Consider the following 8,498-nt stretch of genomic DNA (forward strand, 5'->3'; position numbering starts at 1 on the left):
TTTCACCCTAAAAGGACCTTCAAAATTACCTGCCAACTTAGCAGTAAAATAGTTCCCTGCATCTGACAATACATACAATCTTTTCCAAACTAAATAACCAATATTAAATTTTACATTTCGACGTCTTAAGTTATATTGATCCCTAGATTTCTGGCCTGCTTGTAATAATTTCGTCGATATAAATTCCCTTAGCTTCCCTAAAGATTCAACCCTTTTAATGGAATTCCCCTGAGATTGATCAGAAACTATATTTTGGTTAACGTCCCTATATTGAAAAAATTCTGATGCATGCAAAATCATTTCAGTACCATAGTTAATAAAGTAAAGCGTTTTACTTGTAACTTCATGAGTTGCTGTGTTAATTGCACAAGCGAAAGCTGCAAGGTTTTCATCCCATATTCTATGATTTTCCGAAGCAAAAGCAGTTAACATGAATTTTACTACTCTATTGACTCTCTCTGTAACATTAGGAGAAGGATGATAATTGGGATTATACATGATTTTAGATCCATATTTTTTTGCTAAATTTTGAAATTCTTTGCTCTTAAACTGTACCTCATTGTCACACCTAATAACCTCTGGAACTCCATGAAAAAGAAAAATATGTTCCTCAAGAATATTGCATATTTTAGCAGAATTAGCTTTCCTAATGGCAAAGAAACGATTAAACGTACTAAATACATCAGTGACCACAAATATATACATATTGCCACGTTTACTCTTAGGCAAAGGACCAAATAAATCCATACTCACAACCTGCCAACAATGTTTAGGGACCAAATTAGAAACCATTAAGCCTGCTGGCTTCTTTTGTTCAGGTTTGATTTTCTGACAAGTAACACAGTGTCTCACAAACCTTACCACGGTCGACCTTATCCTGTTATATTTTTTTTTTCTAAAGTGCAATAAAATGGAATAATGGTGGTGAAGCGATGAATGCCAAGTTAATCAAAAGAAAAGAAGTACTAAAAATAGTGAAAGGTTTATGGCCTTAAGAGGGTCTCCAAAAGTTGTTTGATGCCCGGAGGAACTTAACCCCTCTTACCTGAAACGCCCAGAGAAGGAATCCTTCACAATGCTGCTAGCTCAAGCCGATGTGGGTTCTAGCTTCTTTCTCAACCAAATGAACCAAAATTTCTTAGGTAGTAACTACCCAAGAGTTACCCAACTAAATGTCAAAATCAGTATGGCGCCACCAAGTTTTGGATTTTATATAATCCCAAAGGACGCCCAATATTTATCAAAATTTATTTAGGCAAGTTCAAAACGAAACTTGGAAAACAAAATCAAAGTCAAATCAGTATACACTATTGTTTCCAAATTACCTATGATATTCCAACCTACTCAACTCAAGTGAAAAACAAATTACCAACAGAAAATAACAATTTATTTAAGTCTTGATTATCACAGAGAATTATGTTATGTTATTTATCGTTAAGAGGAATAATTATTTAAGTTGGTAATAAGGAACCACAACATCACACAAAAAATACACAATCAAAGTGTGGTTGTCAAAATAAAATAAATTATGTTACACCCAAACCTTTTGGGGAATGAAGCTTCAATTCAATTAAACTAATAACTTACATGGCCCGGTATATCCCGCCACGGACATTGACCTAAGCAAAAAAAAATAACAACCCTAACTGTTGAAGCTTCCCCACTTAAAACTACCCTTTTATTAGTTTACTCTAATATTTACTAGCTAATCTGAGAAAATTTGACATCTTAGGAGTAGTCTGAAAATAAATAATATAACCCAAGTATATACTCGTAGTACTACGAAGCCGGCTGCGTCTTACCTCACAGGAGTCACTTGTCACATATATATGTACTCTTATCAGTAATATTCAATAATAAAATAGCATCGATTAAATAATGTCAATAAAATTTTAAATAAGCTTATGTATGTATCTCAACTCAAAAGATAAAAGTTGTGATAATAAAAATAAAATAAGTGAATAAAAAAAAAATGTTATGTTGTGTCACCTAGCTCCACACACAGCAGACTACTTCAGATTCGAGACTCTCCCAGACATCCAATTCCCAGTCAAAGAAAAACTGCAGGCTTCCAAGCTTCACCTCTTCCACTTCACAATACGCCCAGCTCTGGTAGTGGTCTAGGTTAGACGTTAGCTCACAGTTGCTTAAAATCTCCTTCTAGATTAGAGCCAGTAGAGTACATAACCCCAAAACGAAAGCACCATGTGACATGAAGAAATCAGGTCCGTACAAAAAAAATCCATTCAAAATCCATGTTATGTAGCTCTAGTAGCCAAAAGAAAAGAAAAAACCTATACTATCAGTATAAACGATAAATTCAAGAATACCTACTTGCTAATTAAATTGTCCCCTGCCAATGCCAATCAGAACCGCTATTTTGCCGATGTTCGAGGGCACGTGAAAAATTATTAGGTTTTAAATCGCCATAAAGGCCAGTAAATTCAACAAAACAACAAATTATAGCATTACGCCCAAAAAGTTGATTTACTATCACCACATTTAGTCAATTATATCCCCATATGGGTAAAATTCACACGAATTTCAACAAGAACTAAAGCACTCTTCACTTCATGACGGCGGTCTGGGAAAAGGAACGACCGCAGAGGTCAAACCCGTATTTAAGCAATCACGCACAAAGTGTATTGCCAATCGAAATATATAACAAAATAACTTAACTTTTTTTATAAGTACCATAAAACCTTTTATAAAAAATAAATAACAAAATTTGTGGCCCAAGGAAGTTGGCAATGAAAATATGTGTCACTATGACAATCAATTTCGATTTTGCCTAGACCAGCAACTTCTTGCTATCTTCCAAGAAAACTAATATTTACATTAGATAAAAAGAGACAAAAATTAGATAGGCCAGTCCGAGTAAAATCAACCAGCATATCTGGTATGGTCAAGCCAAAATCAGATATTGTACTATAAACAGTACAACATACACAATAATTGTACATGCCCAATTAATCATTATTCGTTATAAAATAATTAAATAAAGTAAGGAATAAGCAATATGGGATATAATTTAAATTCTAAAATATTTCTTTAGTCCAGAACCAGGTTTTATAAGAGTATAAATAAAATTTCATCAACAACCAGTACAATATGAAGCTGAAATGTACAAAACTAAATGTGTCCTTAAAAAAAAGAATACTGTAATTTGAAATGGCTAGAGAACAGAACTATGAGTTACTTGGGAGGCTATTACAGAGAGGGCATTACTAGTATCAATCATTAATATTTGTAAAATATCTATTTTGAAAATATAACTGTAATCAGTGCTTTTAATAAAGAGTATAAAATGCCAATTTTAACCTGTAACAGCTACCCTCTCTTTTCCCCCGAAAAAAAATTTTTTTCTAAAATTTTTTTTTTTAAAATACTAATTTATAGGTGTATAGCCAATTAAGAAATAATTACACTACCATCCAAATTAAATTTAATTATCTATTGAGTTAAGTAATAGGCAATGAAAATAAAAAAAATAAATTAAATAGGTAGCTAGTTTCCAACTTCATCATAATAAGGTTTAAGATCTTGCACATGCCAATTTCCTTTTGATTTCCCATGCATATCCTCAAGTTCATAAATGCAGTAACCCACTTTATTTTTTACCCTAAAAGGACCTTCAAAATTACCTGCCAACTTAGCAGTAAAATAGTTCCCTGCATCTGACAACGCATACAATCTTTTCCAAACTAAATCACCAATTTTAAATTCTACATTTCGACGTCTTAAGTTATATTGATCCCTAGATTTCTGGCCTGCTTGTAATAATTTCTTCGATACAAATTCCCTTAGCTTCCCTAAAGATTCAACCCTTTTAATGGAATTCTCCTGAGATTGATCAGAAACTATATTTTGGTTAACGTCCCTATATTGAAAAAATTCTGATGCATGCAAAATCATTTCAGTACCATAATTAATAAAGTAAGGCGTTTTACTTGTAACTTCATGAGTTGCTGTATTAATTGCACAAGCTAAAGCTGCTAGGTTTTCATCCCATATTCTATGATTTTCCGAAGCAAAAGCAGTTAACATGGATTTTAGTACTCTATTGACTCTCTCTGTAACATTAGGAGAAGGATGATAATTGGGATTATACATGATTTTAGATCCATATTTTTTTGCTAAATTTTGAAATTCTTTGCTCTTAAACTGTACCCCATTGTCACACCTAATAACCTCTGGAACTCCATGAAAAAGAAAAATATGTTCCTCAAGAATATTGCATATTTTAGCAGAATTAGCCTTCCTAATGGCAAAGAAACGATTAAATTTACTAAATACATCAGTGACCACAAATATATACATATTGCCACGTTTACTCTTGGGCAAAGGACCAAATAAATCCATACTCACAACCTGCCAACAATGTTTAGGGACCAAATTAGAAACCATTAAGCCTGCTGGCTTCTTTTGTTCAGGTTTGATTTTCTGACAAGTAACACAATGTCTCACAAACCTTACCACGGTCGACCTCATCCCTGGCCAATAATACAATCTGCCTATCTTGGCATAAGTCTTATAGACACCTAAATGACCTCCTAAAGGCGAGCAGTGGCAGCTTGCAAAAACCTCGTGTCTCCTATCCTTAGGAATAAATAATTTCCAATAGTCAGCAGCGTCACGTAAATCTGGGTAATCTAACCGCACATATTTATAAATCTTGTCCTCACTAACTCTCCAAAGAGGAAAATCTAATGGATTTTTGACAATTCGATCTCTCAATTTAATATACCAAGAATCACTAGTTTTATGAAAATCATGGTTGGAGAACTGAACAGAATCACAATTTACCGGGACATTCCTCGATAAAGCATCCGCTACTACATTATCGCGCCCTTTCCTATGAATTATTTTATAGTCGAATTGCTGCAGGCTTAAAGCCCATCTCCCCAATCTACCTTGAGGATTTTTATGATTATCCAGCCACTATAAACTATGATGATCACAAATAACCGAAAACTTAGCACCTTCTAAATAACATCTTAATTTTTCTATACCAAATAGGACTGCTAGAAGTTCTCGCTCAGTAGCTGAATACAACTTTTCCTGTCGAGTTAAGGTACGAGATATATAACAAATGACATTTTCACGCCCATCATAAATTTGATATAAAACAGCGCCAATCCCATATCCTGAGGCATCTGTTTGCAAAACGAAGTCATATTCGAACCTAGGGCAAGTTAAAATAGGTGCTGAAATCAAGGAATTTTTAACTTTTTGAAAAGCTTCATCACATTTTACATCCCAATAAAATTTAGTTACCTTTCTTAAAAGTTTGGTAAATGGTGCAATTATATCAGAAAAGGTAGGAATAAATCGACGATACCAAGAGAGCATACCAATAATTCTACGAACTTCTGTCACTGATTTTGGAGTTGGCATGTTAGTAATGGCTTCAACTTTGGAAGGATCCACAGAAATTCCATGACGATTTACTACATAACCCAAATATCTTAACTCGGCTCTACAAAATTAACTTTTTTCCTTATTAAGTGTCAGACCGGCCTCCTCCAAACACTGAAAAACATGTTTTAGAAGCTGTAAATGGCTCTTAAAATCTGGGCTTATTAGAATAATATCATCGATATATCTAAACACTGAATTCTGAAACTTGGGACCGAGGATGGTGTCGATCAACCTTTGGAAGGTTGCGGGGGCATTATGTAATCCAAATGGAAGTCTACGGAACTGAAATAAACCACGTCCAGGAACGGTAAATGCAGTATACTGCTTACTATTTTCCTTCAATTCAACCTGCCAATAAGCACTCTTCAAATCCAAAGAAGTAAGATATTTGGCTCCGCCCAACTTATCCAAAATGGCTGAAATGTAGGGAAGTGGATATGCACAACGATCATATACAGCATTTAATTTCCTAAAATCAACGCAGAATCTCATTTTGCCATTACTTTTAGGCACCAAAAGAACCGGAGAGGACCAAGCTGAAGTAGATGGTTCGATGACTTCCAACTCCAACATCTTGTCAACCTCCTCATCAATGAGTTTCTGTTTGAAAGGTGATACAGGATAATACCTTTGCTTCATAGGCTCACTATTAGTGGTTATCTTATGTTTAACAACTGAAGTGCATCCCAGCCTATCCCCAATCTTTTGAAAGTAAGATGAACCTAATTTATCCAAAGCCAAATGATCTTCTGCGGATAAATCTGCTTCACACTGAATTAAGGAAATTTCAGAATATAAAGGTTCTTCAGAAAAATGCCATTCACCTCGACGCATGTCAGGAACAATACCCAAGCTTTTCCAGAAATCAATACCCAAAACCAACTCATGACGAATCTCTGGAACTATAAAAATGTCAATAACCCTAACAACTTCTTTTACACTTACAGGCACGATAACAACGCCTATACATTCACACGACATATTATTAGCTATTGTACAAGATGTTCTTCTATTAATGTCCAAAGTAACTCCCAATATTTTCAATTTTCCCCAACCAGAACTACCCATAAAAGTCCTATTTGCACCTAAATCCAAAAGACCGTAAAACTTAGACCCAAAAATTTCTACTGATAAATAAGGACATCCCCCTGGACCTACATGTGCTAATACATAGTCAAGTACAATTTTGCTTTTACAATCCATGGTCGAATCAAAACCAGAAGCAAACCCTCGACCTAACATTGGCTTCTCAAGCCGTTTCCCCTGATTATTATGTCTATTACAATCTGGACAGTTTATTTTAGTAAAGTTATCTTTTCCACAGCCAAAACATTTTTTAATTTTTGAAGTACAATTTTTAGCAAAATGATTTGGTTGGTCACATTTAAAACAAAGTTTTACTCCAGAATTAGCATTACCAAAATTATTGTTATTTTTGTTGCCAGAATTGTGATGATTTAGACCACTAGGACCTGTTTTAAAATTACTGTTCTTAAAATTATTAGAATAAAAATTTTTGTTTTGTCCATAACGATCTGAACCTTGGAATTTATTGTGGTGACTAGATCTTTGATTAAAATTTTGATTTTGTCTTGGCCTATTTTGATTATTAATATTATTATTATTTGCAAATCTATTTGTATTAACAAAAAAACTCTGACTTGAATGAGGTATATTCTGGTTATAATTACTTGAAAATCTATTATTATTATTATTATAGTTGGAATTTTGAAAATTTGAGTTTATTGATTCACAATTATTTAGATTGTCAAATTCTGTACTATTAAGTTTACTACCTATTTTAAAATTTTCTAAACTTGTCCTGTTATATTGATAATCTAAATCAGGTTCGAGTGACAAATTGTCCTTTAAACTTACAAAGCCCTTGACAAAGCCCTTGTGTCACTTAGCTCCACACACAGCAGACTACTTCAGATTCGAGACTCTCCCAGACATCCAATTCCCAGTCGAAGAAAAACTGCAGGCTTTCAAACTTCACCTCTTCCACCTCACAATACGGCAAGCTCTAGTAGTGGTCTAGGTAAGACGTTAGCTCACAGTTGTTTAAAATGTCCTCTAGATTAGAGCCAGTAGAGTACATAACCCCAAAATAAAAGTACCATGTGGCATGAAGAAATCAAGTCCGTACAAAAAAATCCGTCCAAAATCCATGTTATGTAGCTTTGTTAATTAAATTATCCCCTGCCAATGCCAATCAGGACCGCCATTTTGCCGATGTTCGAGGGCACGTGAAAAATTATTAGGTTTTAAATCACCTTAAAGGCCAGTAAATTCAACAAAAAAACAAATTACAGCATTACGCCCAAAAAGTTGATTTACTATCACCACATTTAGTCAATTATATCCCCATATGGGTAAAATTCACACGAATTTCAAAAAGGACTAAAGCACTCTTCACTTCATGATGGCGGTCTGGAAAAAGGGACGAACGCAGAGGTAAAACCCGTATTTAAGCAATCACGCACAAAATGTATTGCCAATCGAAAATAACTTAACTTTTTTACCATAAAATCCTTTTATAAAAAAATAAATAACTAAATTTATGGCCCAGGGAAGTTGGCAATGAAAATATGTGTCACACTCAATTTCGATTTTCCCTAGACCAGTAACTTCTTGCTATCTTCCAAGAAAACTAATATTTACATAAGATAAAAAGAGACAAAAATTAGATAGGTCAGTCCGAGTAAAATCAATCAGCATATCTGGTATGGTCAAGCCAAAATCAGTTATTGTACTATGGACAGTACAACATACACAATTGTACATGGCCAATTAATCATTATTCATTATAAAAGAAATAAATAAAGTATGGAATAATCAATATTGGATATAATTTAAATTCTAAAATATCTCTTTAGTCCAGAACCGGGCTTTATAAGAGTATAAATAAAATTTCATTAACAACAAGTACAATATGAAGCTGAAATGTACAAGACTAAATGTGTTATTAAAAAAAGAATACTGTAATTTGAAATGGCTAGAGAACAGAACTATGGGTTACTTGGGAGGCTATTATAGAGAGGACATTACTAGTACCAATCATTAATATTTGTTAA

The 8,498-nt window shown here is 33.8% G+C and overlaps 1 long non-coding RNA gene across 1 annotated transcript; it reads right to left on the reverse strand.

Annotated features, from left to right (window-relative positions):
- Positions 1 to 1,365: 1,365 nt before the first annotated feature.
- LOC126742408 (uncharacterized) lies at positions 1,366 to 2,449 on the reverse strand. Its single transcript, XR_007662556.1, has 2 exons — positions 2,335 to 2,449; positions 1,366 to 2,268 (listed from the first exon to the last, which is right to left on the reverse strand). It is a non-coding gene; the product is annotated as an uncharacterized LOC126742408 (long non-coding RNA).
- Positions 2,450 to 8,498: the final 6,049 nt, after the last annotated feature.

This window comes from Anthonomus grandis, chromosome 11, assembly GCF_022605725.1.
Source record: "Anthonomus grandis grandis chromosome 11, icAntGran1.3, whole genome shotgun sequence".
Classification (NCBI taxonomy): Eukaryota; Metazoa; Arthropoda; class Insecta; order Coleoptera; family Curculionidae; genus Anthonomus; species Anthonomus grandis.